General features: G+C 41.1%; 2 protein-coding genes and 1 long non-coding RNA gene across 7 annotated transcripts in view; 2 read left to right on the top strand and 1 right to left on the bottom strand.

Annotated features, from left to right (window-relative positions):
• Positions 1–4,234, bottom strand: part of Cyfip1 (cytoplasmic FMR1 interacting protein 1) — a 92,410-nt gene extending 88,176 nt beyond the window's left edge. For 4 of the 5 annotated variants that reach the window (XM_063262343.1, XM_063262335.1, XM_039112486.2 and 1 more), the window contains exon 1: positions 80–4,234. The gene's annotated coding sequence lies outside the window, so the exon portion shown is untranslated. The remainder of the gene's footprint in view (positions 1–79) is intronic. The other variant, NM_001107517.1, reaches the window with a different exon arrangement.
• Nipa1 (NIPA magnesium transporter 1) overlaps positions 1–19,122 on the top strand; it is a 402,283-nt gene that overhangs the window by 163,516 nt on the left and 219,645 nt on the right. The gene's annotated exons all lie outside the window — the stretch shown is intronic.
• Positions 5,120–19,122, top strand: part of LOC134483327 (uncharacterized) — a 32,319-nt gene continuing 18,316 nt past the window's right edge. Inside the window, exon 1 of the long non-coding RNA XR_010060177.1 lies at positions 5,120–5,441. This is a non-coding gene — a long non-coding RNA (uncharacterized LOC134483327). The remainder of the gene's footprint in view (positions 5,442–19,122) is intronic.

Raw genomic sequence — 19,122 nt, 5'->3', positions numbered from 1 at the left:
TGTGCAGAGACCGTCTGCAGGCTCGCCCCACCAGACTACGAGTAGAGCAAGGACCCCGAGGCCAGGCGACCGCCCTTACCTGGTCTGAGCCGCCTTCGGTTGTCCAGGGCGGCCCGGGAGCTTTCCTACCCCAGTGAGTCACTCGGGCGGGTCGGGAATGCACCAGGAAACACCCGGCCTCCTCCCCTTCCTCCGGGGCGGCGCTCCGCGGCTCGGCCTCTTCCTCCCGGCGCTCCTCCCTCCTCCCGCTGGCCGCCTTGGGACCGGCTCCTCCAGGCAGGCCCGGTCGGCCCCCAAGTCTCTCCAAGTCTCCCGTACCGTAGCCCCGCCTGCCGCCTGCCGCCTGCTGCTCAGATCACCGCAGCAAAGCAAGCCGGGATTTGCTTGGTGGACTCCACCCGTCAAGCCCGCTGGGAGAGGATGGAGACTCAGCTCCACACCGCCTGGCTCACCAGCCTCCCGAGTTTTCCGTGATTTGGGGGACCTCTGCTGAGACTAAGGTCCATCATCCTGGAAAGAATTTCAGGACTAGCCAGTATAGAGCTGGAAATTTCACTAAGGATACTTTTTTTTAAAAGTTCATTTTATTTTGAGTATGAACGTTTGTTTGGCTTACTTGTGTGTATGTGCACCACGAGAGTGCCTGGAGCCCGCAAAGGTCCGAAAAGGGCGCTGGATCCCCCAGCAAGTGAGCCGATTACATGGGTTATGGGAATCCAACCTCGATTTTTCTGCAAGAACAACGTGGTGGTTCATTTTACTATAACTTGTCATCAGTGTTGGTGAGAAGCCTCAGTAAATCCATGAGTGATGGAGTTTATCTTCCTCCCCAAGTTTTCATTGCCCTCCTGTCCTGCCTCTGGTTAAACTTAAAAAGAGACACAGAAGGTACAACCATGACAGAGAAGGGGGCGCCTATATGTGTTAAATGGTGGGAGCAAGTCTGGAGGAGCATGTATATACTCCAGACCCAAGTAAGTATCCCCTGAAATAACAGTGCTACCTACCATCTAATCTGCCTTCTGAGCACCGGCAAACACAAGTTCACACTCCCAGGAATGGCTGACAAAAGAAAACATGACTTGAATTTGCCCTTCCTTGACCCCAAGAAAAAGAGGGAAAGGTTAAGTAATATGGTATTGCTGAACTTAGGGAGACAACTAACTCCAAACGACCTACCCTTCTCCACTCCTGACGACCCTCCTTACTGCCAAGAATTTTAACATTTTGTCTGTTGTTGGGGTCTGACAGTAACTAATGTAACCCAGGCTAGCCTTGAACTCCGGATCGTGTCTCCATCTCTCAAGTGATGAAATTACAGGCATTCACCATCATACCCAACTCCCACACCAGTTTGCCTTCCCCAACTAAACAAAAATAAATCTTTATTAAGTAACTTATGTAATTTTATTTACAGTAGATACATATCAGTGTTTTAACCACCTTAGGTTTATTACAAAATATGAGATGTTAAACTTATTTAAATGTATAATCCTTATAGCCTCTCTACATATTCGTAACAAGAGGATAAAAATCAACAAACACTAAACCATAATAATAATACAAATGTAACATGTTGATTCCTTGGTACAGCAAAATACAAAACACAGGCTTCCACTTCCTCCACTTCTACAGGACCATAGCCTAGGGACTAAGTTTCAATACTGGCCTTTAACTATCCTGCAAGCAATCTGAATTATATAATTGATTATATGCTGTAGAAAGAATCTAAGTATCACCTGTCACTAAAAATGCCTATGGCCATTGAGCTGAGGCAGGAAATAGGAGGTGGGACACTGGCAAGAAGACAGAGGATTCTGGGAAACAGTGAGAGTACAAAAGGAGCCCGTAGGGAGAGTCTGCGAAGAAAAGATCCAAGCAAGTTTCTGAGGGAGAGAAGCTGAGGAGACACTAAAGAAGAAGCGGGCTGGGACTGAAGGAGAGGTGGCTAACCATGTGTGAGAGGCATAGACAAGTTTAAATGGGTTAAATATTATTTCTGATCCACCTTTGATTGAATTCTCCAAGAGACGAAGGTCAATGTAGCAGACTTTTCTCATTATAACCAGTGATCTAGTAAATGCATATGAACCTAATTACCCAAAAGTAATCAGAATGTTTTAAAAGTTACTTGCAATCCTGCAGAACTGGGCATAAATTGTACTATAGAAACCAAACAAACCTGCTTTGTCAAAACCAGCAGTGTAAAGAAGACAGCTTTGGAAGTGTCAGTAATCTGCAATGTCAGATATCAGCTGTATCAACTCTTAAGTTACCCTGTATCAACCCATTGTCTGTAATCCCAGACTATACATTTGGCTTAGAGGGCTTTGTCCTGGTTATTTATTCTTTGATCAACCTGACACAAGCTAGGGTCATCTGAAAAGAGGGAACCTTAATGAGAAAATGCCTCTATCAAATTGCCTGTAAGCAAGTCCGAGGGGACATTTTCTTAATTAATGATTGATGGGGGAGGCCCAGCCATTCTGATGGTTCCATCCCTAGACAGGTGGTCCTGGGCACTGTGAGAAAGCAAACTGAGCAAGCCAGGAGGAGCAAGTCAGTCAGTAGAGTTATTTCACAGTCTCTGGTTCAGTTCCTGACACCCAGTTCCTCCTTCACTTCCCTCAATGGACTATGACAGGAAAGCCAAGTAAAGCCTTTCCTCTCAGAACAGTAGAAAACAAATGAAGACATTCACAGAGCCTTTCATCACCTAGCCAAACAGAACCCCAGCTCCAGCAATTCTTACAGAAGCTATGTAGGAGTCTACAGGATGGTATTAATAATTCAAATCGAATTAATAGACAGGAGGCTACTTAGGTGAAAGAGTAGAGGAAGTCCTGAGTAAAGTAAAGATGGACCAGTAAATACCAAAACTAGCAATGGCAGTTTATTCCTTCAGAATCTTTACAGTCTGACGCTAATGACCAACAGAAATCTGAGGAAGACTAGCCAAATGTTATGTGATGGACTTTTCCTGGGAAGATACAACATACATCAACTCCTCCCAGACAGGGAGTCTACACAGGTCAAAGGACCAATACCACCAAAGTCCAACTTGGTGAGCCAATGAGGTTTATTGAAGTTACTTCCAGGCATACAGGTGATGGATTACTACTAGAGAAGAAATGACTCAAGGACAGCTGCATCAACATGAGTGACAGCTCACAAAAGCTGGAACCTGTAGTGCACTACACAGCCAGCAGGCATGTCGACAGGCTGGAGAATGTCATTTGTAAGTGACACTGTTGATCCAAACCTCTTCAAAGTTGCTGGGCTGGTTTCTGCTTCTTCCAGATAGCTGGTCAGCTCTCAGAGTCTTCTTTGCAGCTGGGCTTGTCTGAGAGTGACTCTCCATAACCTTTATTGCATTTGTTTGGGAGGAAGGGCTTAGTGAATCCTGTCAGTTTCAGGGGCTTCCTGGAGCTATCTTGAGTGGATTACCTTCTGCCTTAAGAAAATTCCCTATAGGATAGAATGTTCTTTCTTTTTCTAAATTACTTATCTTAATTTTATGTGTGTTGGTATTTTGCCTGCATGTATGTCTGTGTGTGGGTGTTAGATCCCCTGGAACTGTCTTTGAGTCTCAGACAGTTCTGAGCTGCCATGTGAATGCTGAGCATTGAAGCTGGGTCCTCTGGACAAGCAGCCAGTGCTCTTAACCGCTGAACCAGCAGAGAATGTGTCAAACTTGGAACTACACTCCCACACAACACCAACTCCACCCCCTGTGGAACTTGCTGAGGTTCCCAGGTACAGCAGCAGTAGGTATGGCTGTCAGAGTGAGAGCACAACCCTACTGAGCCCAGCCTGTCAGTACATATATCTGGGTATCTTTCCTTTCTTCATTCCCTTGCTACCCCTAGTCAAGGCTCCAGACCCCATCCGCACTCAGATTTAGCATTACTGTCTTAGTTACTTTCTATTGCTGTGAAGATACACCATGACCAAGGCAACTTACAGATAGAAGAGTTTATCGGGGCTTGATGACAGTTTCAGTAGGTTAGTCCATGCCTGTCATGTTGGAAAGCATGGCAGGAGGCAGCCAGGTATGGCACTGGTGCAGCAGCTTATATGTCATCCACAAGCATGGGGCAGAGAGAAAGAAAGGTGAGACCTGGCTTGGGGTTTTGAACCCCGAAAGCTTACCTATCCCCAGACTTGTCTCCGACCTGCAAACCACCCAATAATGATACAGAGACAATTATTATTTATTAGAGCTCAGGCCTTAGTTTAGGCTGTTTCCCAGCTACCTCATATAACTTAAGTAACTCATATACTCTAATGTAAGTTCTGCCACATGGCCCGTTAGATACTTTTTTTCTCGATATGGGCACCCGTTTCTTCTTCTGCACCTGGCTGGTGAACACCTTTCTCTTTCCCAGAGTTCCTATCTCTGCCAGGAAGTTCGCCTATCCTCTCCTGCTCTGCTATAGGCAGTTCAGCTCTCTATTAAACAATTAAAAGGTAGTGGAGAAGATGTTTACAAAACACTGAGCAGGTGATGCTTCACAAAGAAACAAAGTCGGACCTGTACTCAAATCTCTGCTGGTACTGAAATCATCATTTCAGTAATACAAAGACAGTTTTTACACGGTGCACAAGAGATTCTCCCATCATCCCCTTTTAGTCCAATAAAAGGCTCATTCTCTTAACATCGGTAAACTATATATAATAAGAACAATTATAAGAACTATCAGGTAAGAATTGCATTCACAACATCCAGTTCATTGGGTATTTGACAACATTAGAGAAAACCCTCTACTATCTATCCTACCCTGGCGAGTTCAATGCTCTGTCATTTTCTATCATAACTTGCACTTATCAACCTAAAAACATCTTCTCAGACCTTAAAACATTTTCTTAAATCATAGACAACTTAAGCTTATAAGTGAGACTGTAACTAACTAGTCTTTAACCTCATCAGAGACCTAAGATGGATAAATATTAGCTGAGTAAACATGAAGTACACAGCAAACAGCTTACAAAACTACAGTAATGACAGAGACTGATGGCAGACTGGACAGTCCCCCAAGGTTCCTCTGCAATATCCATCTTCAGCCTTCTGGCATAGAATATCTGACAGACTTACTTGTGAGGCAGGAATTATGAAGGACTGGCCTACCTTGACTCTATAAAGTTGGTCAAGTGACTTCCTCTGTGTACTGCCTGTCCATATTCGAACTATGCACAGTGTCAGCAATTGAAGCAAGGGCAGTCCTTTGCCTGGTGGCAGATTTGCCACACAGGAGCAAACTTCACATGGAGGTTCTTTGATGTCCATCAACTTCTTACAAATAGAGTGGGGGTGCTGCCAGGGGCAGACATGTTTCACGGTCATAAAAAGCCTTATGTTAATAAAATATCTTAAATGTTATTGTCTGTAGATCTCTGAAGTATTTGAAGACCTTCTATCAACCTAAAGTACATCTGAATAGGTAACTGTTGCTTGTTTCTAGCTCTTTACTATTTGTTTAACTTGGAAAACATTTACAGATAAATAAAGCTTATTTCTGTAGTTAACTAAACTAATGTCTGTCATGACCACAAGTTTGATTGACTGACTACTAACTTACATTTCTTAGTTGTCCTGAAAACAGTTGCAATAGTAGCTTTCAAGGACTAGAACGTTACATTTTTAAATGAGGTGCATAGGTACAGTATCTTAAACAAGAGTTTGAAACATATATACAGAATGTTGTAACAAAAATAATGTTGATTTTCTATTACTATACAAACATCCATACTAATGTGAAAATATTTGTCTCGTTGCTGCTTTCAAGGCTAAAAGTAGACTCAATGATCTACCCTTTTATTCTATCATTTCTATATCTTCCCTTTTTTCTTGTCATCCCCTTTCTCTACTCTTCCCCTAAACACTAGATATTAGAGAAAGAAGGATACAGGAGAGAGAAAGAGAAAGAGATCCCAAGTCTCCTTTACTCTTTTCCCCTTTCCTCCTAATCTCTTTTATTTTGTTTCCTCCCTGACCAAGACCATTAACAACCTGTGACCAATTCTTCTTAGACAATGACAAATGTCTATCATCCATTGAAAAAACAAAAACCACCAACCCACCTCTCAAGAATAGGGGCATTGGGGGCTGGGGATTTAGCTCAGTGGTAGAGCGCTCACCTAGGAAGCGCAAGGCCCTGGGTTCGGTCCCCAGCTCCGAAAAAAAGAACCAAAAAAAAAAAGAATAGGGGCATTGTTCTCTTAAATTTTCATCCTGCTGTCTGGGGGTGAAGGCATCCTTGGGGGCCCTAAGAAAATTGGGATATTGGTCAAATCCCGGGAGAGCTATCAGCATTTGCTGTTCAGTCTCTGTGTGATGGGAAAGTTTGGGCCTTAGCTGAAGTTCTGGCTGAAACAGTTTTTGACGCTGGACCGACTGAGCTAGCACTTTGAAGTTGTCCTGGATCCAGATTTTTGAGGAAACAGTTCCGGAGGCAGTCTGTGAGGCTGGATCTCCTAGGCTACTTGTCTTGTCTTCATTGGTGTTTGGTCCTGTTGTGTCTGAAAACACATAAAACTTTTAAGGTAATATACATATATGCATTAACACATGTATGGAATGTGCAGTGTGCAGAAATCAGCCAAAGATGATTCTCTGCTCTTCATTTGAGCAGGTGAAAGGCATCAAACTTACGTAAGTCCATTTGGATTATACAGCAAAACTGTGCTCTAAATCTCCATCCATGTCATACGAAAGGTGGCATGTAATAATAATACGTTTCGAAGACTCTGCAGCCAACTAGATATATTGACTGTAGAGAGACATGTCTCAGCCAGTCTCAGAGCTGCTCCCTCGTAGAAGGATCAGCATTCATGTTACCTGTTTTGTTGTTCTGCTTGGCTTCTTACTTCATGTCCACAGTCAAGATTTTCAGGAGGTCTCTCCGAGTCAAATTTAATCTTTATTAATTTTGAACAATCCACAGCTTTATTTCCCATTGAAACAAAGACATAATCTCTCCCAAATGCAACACATTTTCTGACTTGCATTCTGAAGTTAACATATCCTTAAAAATAGATAGTTTAATTTATATGTTACTTATATACAAATATATTTAAATATATGCTAAATATAGATATATAATATATATAGTATATAATTATATATGAAAATATATTAATTACATATAAATATAGTTTAATAACCTAATAAAATATATAGATTTAGTTCAGCAGTTCTTTTAAAAATACAGTTTTTCAACAGCTGTGCTACCTGTCTCGTTGACATTTAAAACATTATAAAAAATAAAGCATTATTCAATCTATCTCTGGGAGACCTTATACCCCTCTTTAGTTTAATGAGCATTTCCTTTAAAGTCCTGTTAGATCTCTCCACAATTGTGGTCCTGTAGGATTTTATGGTATGCTAATAATATACTTTGATCTAATATGTAAATGATTATTTCATTTTACAGGAAATATATACACACCCAAACATTATCGGTTTTAGTTCATTTTCAAAATCTCAATTTGATTTTTTAATTATTTCTATAACCTTATTAAGTTTCTCTCTCTCTGGTTTTTAATTTTTTGGTTTGTTTGTTTTTGAGACAGGGTTTCATTGTGTAGCCCTGGCTGATCTAGAACTTATTCTGTAGACCAGGCTGGCATACAACTTACAGAGATCTGCTTGTCTCTGCCTCCTGAGTGTTGGGATCGAAGTCGCATGACACTACTGCCTGGCCCATATTGTCTTTCTTATTTCATTCAGTTTTATTATTTTTTAAATTCATTTCAAAGTTCATTTGTATTGTCTTTAATTTCATTAAGCATTCTTATAATTATACTTTTGAATTTTCCATCTGGAATTTCATGTAACTCAAACGTAGTGAGTTCTTTTTATTCTAGACAGGTCATACTGCCTTGTTTTTTCTTGATCACTATATTTGTGTATTGGGACTTGTTCATTTGAGAGTTTTTTATTACATATTTTTTTGTTTCTGTCTTTGTTTTTTGTTGTTGTATGTTTTTTGTTTTCTGTTTTTTTTTTTATTAACTTGAGTATTTCTTATATACATTTCAAGTGTTATTCCCTTTCCCGGTTTCCGGGCAAACATCCCCCTCCCCCCTCCCCTTCCTTATGGGTGTTCCCCTCCCAACCCTCCCCCCATTGCCGCCCTCCCCCCATAGTCTAGTTCACTGGGGGTTCAGTCTTAGCAGGACCCAGGGCTTCCCCTTCCACTGGTGCTCTTACTAGGATATTCATTGCTACCTATGGGGTCAGAGTCCAGGGTCAGTCCATGTATAGTCTTTAGGTAGTGGCTTAGTCCCTGGAAGCTCTGGTTGCTTGGCATTGTTGTACTTTTGGGGTCTCGAGCCCCTTCAAGCTCTTCCAGTTCTTTCTCTGATTCCTTCAACGGGGGACCTATTCTCAGTTCAGTGGTTTGCTGCTGGCATTCGCCTCTGTATTTGCTGTATTCTGGCTGTGTCTCTCAGGAGCGATCTACATCCGGCTCCTGTCGGTCTGCACTTCTTTGCTTCATTCATCTTGTCTAATTGGGTGGCTGTATATGTATGGGCCACATGTGGGGCAGGCTCTGAATGGGTGTTCCTTCAGTCTCTGTTTTAATCTTTGCCTCTCCCTTCCCTGCCAAGGGTATTCTTTTTCCTCATTTAAAGAAGGAGTGAAGCATTCACATTTTGATCATCCGTCTTGAGTTTCATTTGTTCTAGGGATCTAGGGTAATTCAAGCATTTGGGCTAATAGCCACTTATCAATGAGTGCATACCATGTATGTCTTTCTGTGATTGGGTTAGCTCACTCAGGATGATATTTTCCAGTTCCAACCATTTGCCTACGAATTTCATAAACTCGTTGTTTTTGATAGCTGAGTAATATTCCATTGTGTAGATGTACCACATTTTCTGTATCCATTCCTCTGTTGAAGGGCATCTGGGTTCTTTCCAGTTTCTGGCTATTATAAATAAGGCTGCGATGAGCATAGTGGAGCACGTGTCTCTTTTATATGTTGAGGCATCTTTTGGGTATATGCCCAAGAGAGGTATAGCTGGATCCTCAGGCAGTTCAATGTCCAATTTTCTGAAAAACCTCCAGACTGATTTCCAGAATGGTTGTACCAGTCTGCAATCCCACCAACAATGGAGGAGTGTTCCTCTTTCTCCACATCCTCGCCAGCATCTGCTGTCACCTGAGTTTTTGATCTTAGCCATTCTCACTGGTGTGAGGTGAAATCTCAGGGTTGTTTTGATTTGCATTTCCCTTATGACTAAAGATGTCGAACATTTCTTTAGGTGTTTCTCAGCCATTCGGCATTCCTCAGCTGTGAATTCTTTGTTTAGCTCTGAACCCCATTTTTTAATAGGGTTATTTGTTTCCCTGCGGTCTAACTTCTTGAGTTCTTTGTATATTTTGGATATAAGGCCTCTATCTGTTGTAGGATTGGTAAAGATCTTTTCCCAATCTGTTGGTTGCCGTTTTGTCCTAACCACAGTGTCCTTTGCCTTACAGAAGCTTTGCAGTTTTATGAGATCCCATTTGTCGATTCTTGATCTTAGAGCATAAGCCATTGGTGTTTTGTTCAGGAAATTTTTTCCAGTGCCCATGTGTTCCAGATGCTTCCCTAGTTTTTCTTCTATTAGTTTGAGTGTGTCTGGTTTGATGTGGAGGTCCTTGATCCACTTGGACTTAAGCTTTGTACAGGGTGATAAGCATGGATCAATCTGCATTCTTCTACATGTTGCCCTCCAGTTGAACCAGCACCATTTGCTGAAAATGCTATCTTTTTTCCATTGGATGGTTTTGGCTCCTTTGTCAAAAATCAAGTGACCATAGGTGTGTGGGTTCATTTCTGGGTCTTCAATTCTATTCCATTGGTCTATCTGTCTGTCTCTGTACCAATACCATGCAGTTTTTATCACTATTGCTCTGTAATACTGCTTGAGTTCAGGGATAGTGATTCTCCCTGAAGTCCTTTTATTGTTGAGGATAGCTTTAGCTATCCTGGGTTTTTTGTTATTCCAGATGAATTTGCAAATTGTTCTGTCTAACTCTTTGAAGAATTGGATTGGTATTTTGATGGGGATTGCATTGAATCTGTAGATTGCTTTTGGTAAAATGGCCATTTTTACTATATTAATCCTGCCAATCCATGAGCATGGGAGATCTTTCCATCTTCTGAGGTCTTCTTCAATTTCTTTCCTCAGTGTCTTGAAGTTCTTATTGTACAGATCTTTTACTTGCTTGGTTAAAGTCACACAGAGGTACTTTATATTATTTGGGTCTATTATGAAGGGTGTCGTTTCCCTAATTTCTTTCTCGGCTTATTTCTCTTTTGTATAGAGGAAGGCAACTGATTTATTTGAGTTAATTTTATACCCAGCCACTTTGCTGAAGTTGTTTATCAGCTTTAGTAGTTCTCTGGTGGAACTTTTGGGATCACTTAAATATACTATCATGTCATCTGCAAACAGTGATATTTTGACCTCTTCTTTTCCGATCTGTATCCCCTTGATCTCCTTTTGTTGTCTGATTGCTCTGGCTAGAATTTCAAGAACTACATTGAATAAGTAGGGAGAGAGTGGGCAGCCTTGTCTAGTCCCTGATTTTAGTGGGATTGCTTCAAGTTTCTCTCCATTTAGTTTAATGTTAGCAACTGGTTTGCTGTATATGGCTTTTACTATGTTTAGGTATGGGCCTTGAATTCCTATTCTTTCCAGGACTTTGATCATGAAGGGGTGTTGAATTTTGTCAAATGCTTTCTCAGCATCTAATGAAATGATCATGTGGTTCTGTTCTTTCAGTTTGTTTATATAATGGATCACGTTGATGGTTTTCCGTATATTAAACCATCCCTGCATGCCTGGGATGAAGCCTACTTGATCATGGTGGATGATTGTTTTGATGTGCTCTTGAATTCGTTTGCCAGAATTTTATTGAGTATTTTTGCGTCGATATTCATAAGGGAAATTGGTCTGAAGTTCTCTTTCTTTGTTGTGTCTTTGTGTGGTTTAGGTATAAGAGTAATTGTGGCTTCGTAGAAGGAATTCGGTAGTGCTCCATCTGTTTCAATTTTGTGGAATAGTTTGGATAATATTGGTATGAGGTCTTCTATGAAGGTTTGATAGAATTCTGCACTAAACCCGTCTGGACCTGGGCTCTTTTTGGTTGGGAGACCTTTAATGACTGCTTCTATTTCCTTAGGAGTTATGGGGTTGTTTAACTGGTTTATCTGTTCCTGATTTAACTTCGATACCTGGTATCTGTCTAGGAAATTGTCCATTTCCTGAAGATTTTCAAGTTTTGTTGAATATAGGTTTTTATAGTAAGATCTGATGATTTTTTGAATTTCCTCTGAATCTGTAGTTATGTCTCCCTTTTCATTTCTGATTCTGTTAATTTGGACGCACTCTCTGTGTCCTCTCGTTAGTCTGGCTAAGGGTTTATCTATCTTATTGATTTTCTCAAAGAACCAACTTTTGGTTCTGTTGATTCTTTCTATGGTCCTTTTTGTTTCTACTTGGTTGATTTCAGCTCTGAGTTTGATTATTTCCTGCCTTCTACTCCTCCTGGATGTATTTGCTTCTTTTTGTTCTAGAGCTTTTAGGTATGCTGTCAAGCTGCTGACATATGCTCTTTCCTGTTTCTTTCTGCAGGCACTCAGCGCTATGAGTTTTCCTCTTAGCACAGCTTTCATTGTGTCCCATAAGTTTGGGTATGTTGTACCTTCATTTTCATTAAATTCTAAAAAGTTTTTAATTTCTTTCTTTATTTCTTCCTTGACCAGGTTATCATTGAGTAGAGCATTGTTCAATTTCCACGTATATGAGGGCATTCTTCCCTTATTGTTATTGAAGACCAGTTTTAGGCCGTGGTGGTCCGATAGCACGCATGGGATTATTTCTATCTTTCTGTACCTGTTGAGGCCCGTTTTTTGACCAATTATATGGTCAACTTTGGAGAAAGTACCATGAGGAGCTGAGAAGAAGGTATATCCTTTTGCTTTAGGATAGAATGTTCTATAAATATCCGTTAAGTCCATTTGGATCATGACTTCTCTTAGTCTGTCGACATCACTGTTTAATTTCTGTTTCCATGATCTGTCCATTGATGAGAGTGGGGTGTTGAAATCTCCCACTATTATTGTGTGAGGTGCAATGTGTGTTTTGAGCTTTAGTAAGGTTTCTTTTACGTATGTAGGTGCCCTTGTATTTGGGGCATAGATATTTAGGATTGAGGGTTCATCTTGGTGGACTTTTCCTTTGATGAATATAAAGTGTCCATCCTTATCTTTTTTGATGACTTTTAGTTGGAAATTGATTTTATTTGATATTAGAATGGCTACTCCAGCTTGCTTCTTCTGACCATTTGCTTGGAAAGTTGTTTTCCAGCCTTTCACTCTGAGGTAGTGTCTGTCTTTGTCTCTGAGGTGTGTTTCCTGTAGGCAGCAGAATGCAGGGTCCTCGTTGCGTATCCAGTTTGTTAATCTATGTCTTTTTATTGGGGAGTTGAGGCCATTGATGTTGAGAGATATTAAGGAATAGTGATTATTGCTTCCTGTTATATTCATATTTGGATGTGAGGTTATGTTTGTGTGCTTTCATTCTCTTTGTTTTGTTGCCAAGACGATTAGTTTCTTGCTTCTTCTAGGGTATAGCTTGCCTCCTTATGTTGGGCTTTACCATTTATTATCCTTTGTAGTGCTGGATTTGTAGAAAGATATTGTGTAAATTTGGTTTTGTCATGGAATATCTTGGTTTCTCCATCAATGTTAATTGAGAGTTTTGCTGGATACAGTAACCTGGGCTAGCATTTGTGTTCTCTTAGGGTCTGTATGACATCAGTCCAGGATCTTCTGGCCTTCATAGTTTCTGGCGAGAAGTCTGGTGTGATTCTGATAGGTCTGCCTTTATATGTTACTTGACCTTTTTCCCTTACTGCTTTTAATATTCTTTCTTTATTTTGTGCGTTTGGTGTTTTGACAATTATGTGACGGGAGGTGTTTCTTTTCTGGTCCAATCTATTTGGAGTTCTGTAGGCTTCTTGTATGCCTATGAGTATCTCTTTTTTTAGGTTAGGGAAGTTTTCTTCTATGATTTTGTTGAAGATATTTACTGGTCCTTTGAGCTGGGAGTCTTCACTCTCTTCTATACCTATTATCCTTAGGTTTGATCTTCTCATTGAGTCCTCGATTTCCTGTATGTTTTGGACCAGTAGCTTTTTCCGCTTTACATTATCTTTGACAGTTGAGTCAATGATTTCTATGGAATCTTCTGCTCCTGAGATTCTCTCTTCCATCTCTTGTATTCTGTTGGTGAAGCTTGTATCTACAGCTCCTTGTCTCTTCTTTTGGTTTTCTATATCCAGGGTTGTTTCCATGTGTTCTTTCTTGATTGCTTCTATTTCCATTTTTAATTCCTTCAACTGTTTGATTGTGTTTTCCTGGAATTCTTTCAGGGATTTTTGTGTCTCCTCTGTATGGGCTTCTACTTGTTTATTTATGTTTTCCTGGAATTCTTTCAGGGATTTTTTGTGTCTCCTCTCTATGGTCTTCTACTTGTTTATTTATGTTTTCCTGGAATTCTTTCAGGCATTTTTGCGATTCCTCTCTGTAGGCTTCTTCTTGTTCTCTAAGGGAGTTCTTCACGTCTTTCTTGAAGTCCTCCAGCATCATGATCAAAAATGATTTTGAAACTAGATCTTGCTTTTCTGGTGTGTTTGGATATTCCATGTTTGTTTTGATGGGAGAATTGGGCTCTGATGGTGCCATGTAGTCTTGGTTTCTGTTGCTTGGGTTCCTGCGCTTGCCTCTTGCCATCAGATTATCTCTAGTGTTACTTTGTTCTGCTATTTCTGACAGTGGCTAGACTGTCCTATAAGCCTGTGTTTCAGGAGTGCTGTAGACCTGTTTTCCTCTCTTTCAGTCAGTTATGGGGACAGAGTGTTCTGCTTTCGGGCGTGTAGTTTTTCCTCTCTACAGGTCTTCAGCTGTTCCTGTGGTCCTGTGTCTTGAGTTCACCAGGCAGCTTTCTTGCAGCAGAAAATTTGGTCTTACCTGTGGTCCCGAGGCTCAAGTTCGGTCGTGGGGTGCTGCCCAGGGGCTCTCTGCAGCGGCAGCAACCAGGAAGACCTGTGCCGCCCCTTCCGGGAGCTTCAGTGCACCAGGGTTCCAGATGGTCTTTGCCTCTTTCCTCTGGCATCCGAGATGTGTGTGCAGAGAGCAGTCTCTTCTGGTTTCCCAGGCTTGTCTGCCTCTCTGAAGGTTTAGCTCTCCCTCCCACGGGATTTGGGTGCAGAGAACTGTTTATCTGTTCTGTTTCCCTCAGGTTCAGGCGGTGTCTCAGACAGGGGTCCTGCCGCTCCTGGGCCCTCCCCCACGGGAGCCCAGAGGCCTTATACAGTTTCCTCTTGGGCCAGGGAGGTGGGCAGATGTGAGCAGTGTTGGTGGTCTCTTCCGCTCTGCAGCCTCAGGAGTGCCCACCTAACCAGGCGGTGAGGTCTCTCTCTCTCACAGGGTCTGGGAGCAGAGAGCTGCTGCCTGTGTTTTTTTTTTTTAAGGCAGGGGTTCTCTGTGTAATAGGCCTGGCTGTCTTGAGAGACACTCTGTAGACCCGGCTGGCCTCGAAATCAGAGATTTGCCTGCCTTTGCTTTCCAAGCACTGGGAGTAAAGGTGCGTGCCACCACTGCCCAGCTATTACCAGGTTCTTTTTTTTAAAACTCGCTATCTATTCTTTCAGTTCAAGTATATGCAATGTTCAAGTGTGACCGGCTTATAGGAGAGTTGTTGGGCATGCAGACTGCAGACGAAATAGGTTCACTATGCAAATATTTGGATGCTTGATAAAAAGTTATAACTTTAATTTCAATAACCATTAGGAGTGTGTATTGCCTACGTCACTTACGTTGAGAGTAGAAGGTAAGTAGGCTGAGGAACCCTGAGTAGGCTGAGGAACCCTGAGGCTATTAACAGAGTGGATGAAAAAATTAAGGAGAAAAAGTGATTGGAGAGAGAATTGGGATATCTTTAAATATGATTAAAGCTATGAAAGTTTATAGTAAAGAAGCAAAAGAGAAAGGTATGGGAAAGACAGAGAAATGAGGCAGGGATGACGCCAAGAGTGTGAGCTACGTAGAAGAAAATTACTGTATACACAGTATACAACAATATAGAACAGAAATGTTAAGAAGGATCACAAAAGGTAATGAAGCAATTGGAAAATACAAAGGGATGACTGTTGGAACAGGTCCAGGAATGGAGAAGTCATGTGAACAGAATTCTGAACGCGTATGAGAACACTACACACACACACACACACACACACACACACACACACACACACACGAGCTTAGTGATCTCAGTTTCTTCAAAAACACAGAATTGTTGGAATGTGTTTCTATGCTCCACCCAGCTGTACAGATTGGAGTTAGTTTACTTCAGATTTTTCATGGCTTCTTAATTGCTTGATGTTGTTATTCAATTATGCCTCCATTGAAAAACATGTGTTCGACACGTTCAGCTTGTCCTTGTGATCATGTGACCTTTCTTTTTTTTTTTTTTGAGATCCGATATCTTTATTATTTTTTCTTTTTTTTTAAATTTATTTAATACTTAATAATAATTCTTTGGTTTCCGGGCAAACATCCCCCTCCCCCCTCCCCTTCCTTATGTGTGTTCCCCTCCCAACCCTCCCTCCATTGCCGCCCTCCCCCCAACAGTCTAGTTCACTGGGGGTTCAGTCTTAGCAGGACCCAGGGCTTCCCCTTCCACTGGTGCTCTTACTAGGATATTCATTGCTACCTATGAGGTCAGAGTCCAGGGTCAGTCCATGTATAGTCTTTAGGTAGTGGCTTAGTCCCTGGAAGCTCTGGTTGCTTGGCATTGTTGTACTTTTGGGGTCTCGAGCCCCTTCAAGCTCTTCCAGTTCTTTCTCTGATTCCTTCAACGGGGGACCTATTCTCAGTTCAGTGGTTTGCTGCTGGCATTCGCCTCTGTATTTGCTGTATTCTGGCTGTGTCTCTCAGGAGAGATCTACATCTGGCTCCTGTCGGTCTGCACTTCTTTGCTTCATCTATCTTGTCTAATTGGGTGGCTATATATGTATGGGCCACATGTGGGGCAGGCTCTGAATGGGAGTTCCTTCAGTCTCTGTTTTAATCTTTGCCTCTCTTTTCCCTGCCAAGGGTATTCTTGTTCTCCTTTTAGAGAAGGAGTGAAGCATTCACATTTTGATCATCCGTCTTGAGTTTCATTTGTTCTAGGCATCTAGGGTAATTCAAGCATTTGGGCTAATAGCCACTTATCAGTGATTGCATACCATGTATGTCTTTCTGTGTTTGGGTTAGCTCACTCAGGATGATATTTTCCAGCTCCAACCATTTGCCTACGAATTTCATAAACTCGTTGTTTTTAATAGCTGAGTAATATTCCATTGTGTAGATGTACCACATTTTCTGTATCCATTCCTCTGTTGAAGGGCATCTGGGTTCTTTCCAGTTTCTGGCTATTATAAATAAGGCTGCGATGAACATAGTGGAGCACGTGTCTTTTTTATATGTTGGGGCATCTTTTGGGTATATGCCCAAGAGAGGTATAGCTGGATCCTCAGGCAGTTCAATGTCCAATTTTCTAAGGAACCTCCAGACTGATTTCCAGAATGGTTGTACCAGTCTGCAATCTCACCAACAATGGAGGAGTGTTCCTCTTTCTCCGCATCCTCGCCAGCATCTGCTGTCACCTGAGTTTTTGATCTTAGCCATTCTCACTGGTGTGAGGTGAAATCTCAGGGTTGTTTTGATTTGCATTTCCCTTATGACTAAAGATGTCGAACATTTCTTTAGGTGTTTCTCAGCCATTCGGCATTCCTCAGCTGTGAATTCTTTGTTTAGCTCTGAACCCCATTTTTTAATAGGGTTATTTGTCTCCCTGCGGTCTAACTTCTTGAGTTCTTTGTATATTTTGGATATAAGGCCTCTATCTGTTGTAGGATTGGTAAAGATCTTTTCCCAATCTGTTGGTTGCCGTTTTGTCCTAACCACAGTGTCCTTTGCCTTACAGAAGCTTTGCAGTTTTATGAGATCCCATTTGTCGATTCTTGATCTTAGAGCATAAGCCATTGGTGTTTTGTTCAGGAAATTTTTTCCAGTGCCCATGTGTTCCAGATGCTTCCCTAGTTTTTCTTCTATTAGTTTGAGTGTATCAGGTTTGATGTGGAGGTCCTTGATCCACTTGGACTTAAGCTTTGTACAGGGTGATAAGCATGGATCAATCTGCATTCTTCTACATGTTGACCTCCAGTTGAACCAGCACCATTTGCAAAAATGCTATCTTTTTTCCATTGGATGGTTTTGGCTCCTTTGTCAAAAATCAAGTGACCATAGGTGTGTGGGTTCATTTCTGGGTCTTCAATTCTACTCCATTGGTCTATCTGTCTGTCTCTGTACCAATACCATGCAGTTTTTATCACTATTGCTCTGTAATACTGCTTGAGTTCAGGGATAGTGATTCCCCCTGAAGTCCTTTTATTGTTGAGGATAGCTTTAGCTATCCTGGGTTTTTTGTTATTCCAGATGAATTTGCAAATTGTTCTGTCTAACTCTTTGAAGAATTGGATTGGTATTTTGATGGGGATTGCATTGAATCTGTAGATTGCTTTTGGTAAAATGGCCATTTTTACTATATTAATCCTGCCAATCCATGAGCATGGGAGATCTTTCCATCTTCTGAGGTCTTCTTCAATTTCTTTCCTCAGTGTCTTGAAGTTCTTATTGTACAGATCTTTTACTTGCTTGGTTAAAGTCACACCGAGGTACTTTATATTATTTGGGTCTATTATGAAGGGTGTCGTTTCCCTAATTTCTTTCTCGGCTTGTTTCTCTTTTGTGTAGAGGAAGGCTACTGATTTATTTGAGTTAATTTTATACCGAGCCACTTTGCTGAAGTTGTTTATCAGCTTTAGTAGTTCTCTGGTGGAACTTTTGGGATCACTTAAATAAACTATCATATCATCTGCAAATAGTGATATTTTGACTTCTTCTTTTCCGATCTGTATCCCCTTGACCTCCTTTTGTTGTCTGATTGCTCTGGCTAGAACTTCAAGAACTATATTGAATAAGTAGGGAGAGAGTGGGCAGCCTTGTCTAGTCCCTGATTTTAGTGGGATTGCTTCAAGTTTCTCTCCATTTAGTTTAATGTTAGCAACTGGTTTGCTGTATATGGCTTTTACTATGTTTAGGTATGGGCCTTGAATTCCTATTCTTTCCAGGACTTTGATCATGAAGGGGTGTTGAATTTTGTCAAATGCTTTCTCAGCATCTAATGAAATGATCATGTGGTTTTGTTCTTTCAGTTTGTTTATATAATGGATCACGTTGATGGTTTTCCGTATATTAAACCATCCCTGCATGCCTGGGATGAAGCCTACTTGATCATGGTGGATGATTGTTTTGATGTGCTCTTGGATTCGGTTTGCCAGAATTTTATTGAGTATTTTTGCGTCGATATTCATAAGGGAAATTGGTCTGAAGTTCTCTTTCTTTGTTGTGTCTTTGTGTGGTTTAGGTATAAGAGTAATTGTGGCTTCATAGAAGGAATTCGGGAGTGATCCATCTGTTTCAATTTTGTGGAATAGTTTGGATAATATTGGTATGAGGTCTTCTATGAAGGTTTGATAGAATTCTGCACTAAACCCGTCTGGACCTGGGCTTTTTTTGGTTGGGAGACCTTTAATGACTGCTTCTATTTCCTTAGGAGTTATGGGGTTGTTTAACTGGTTTATCTGTTCCTGATTTAACTTCGGTAACTGTTATTTGTCTAGGAAATTGTCCATTTCCTGTAGATTTTCAAGTTTTGTTGAATATAGGCTTTTATAGTAAGATCTGATGATTTTTTGAATTTCCTCTGAATCTGTAGTTATGTCTCCCTTTTCATTTCTGATTTTGTTAATTTGGACACACTCTCTGGGTCCTCTTGTTAGTCTGGCTAAGGGTTTATCTATCTTGTTGGTTTTCTCAAAGAACCAACTTTTGGTTCTGTTGATTCTTTCTATGGTCCTTTTTGTTTCTACTTGGTTGATTTCAGCTCTGAGTTTGATTATTTCCTGCCTTCTACTCCGCCTGGGTGTATTTGCTTCTTTTTGTTCTAGAGCTT

Source organism: Rattus norvegicus, chromosome 1, assembly GCF_036323735.1.
Source record: "Rattus norvegicus strain BN/NHsdMcwi chromosome 1, GRCr8, whole genome shotgun sequence".
Taxonomy (NCBI): domain Eukaryota; kingdom Metazoa; phylum Chordata; class Mammalia; order Rodentia; family Muridae; genus Rattus; species Rattus norvegicus.
Note: the sequence above shows the minus strand (reverse complement) of the source record. Positions and strands in the feature narration are given on the sequence as shown.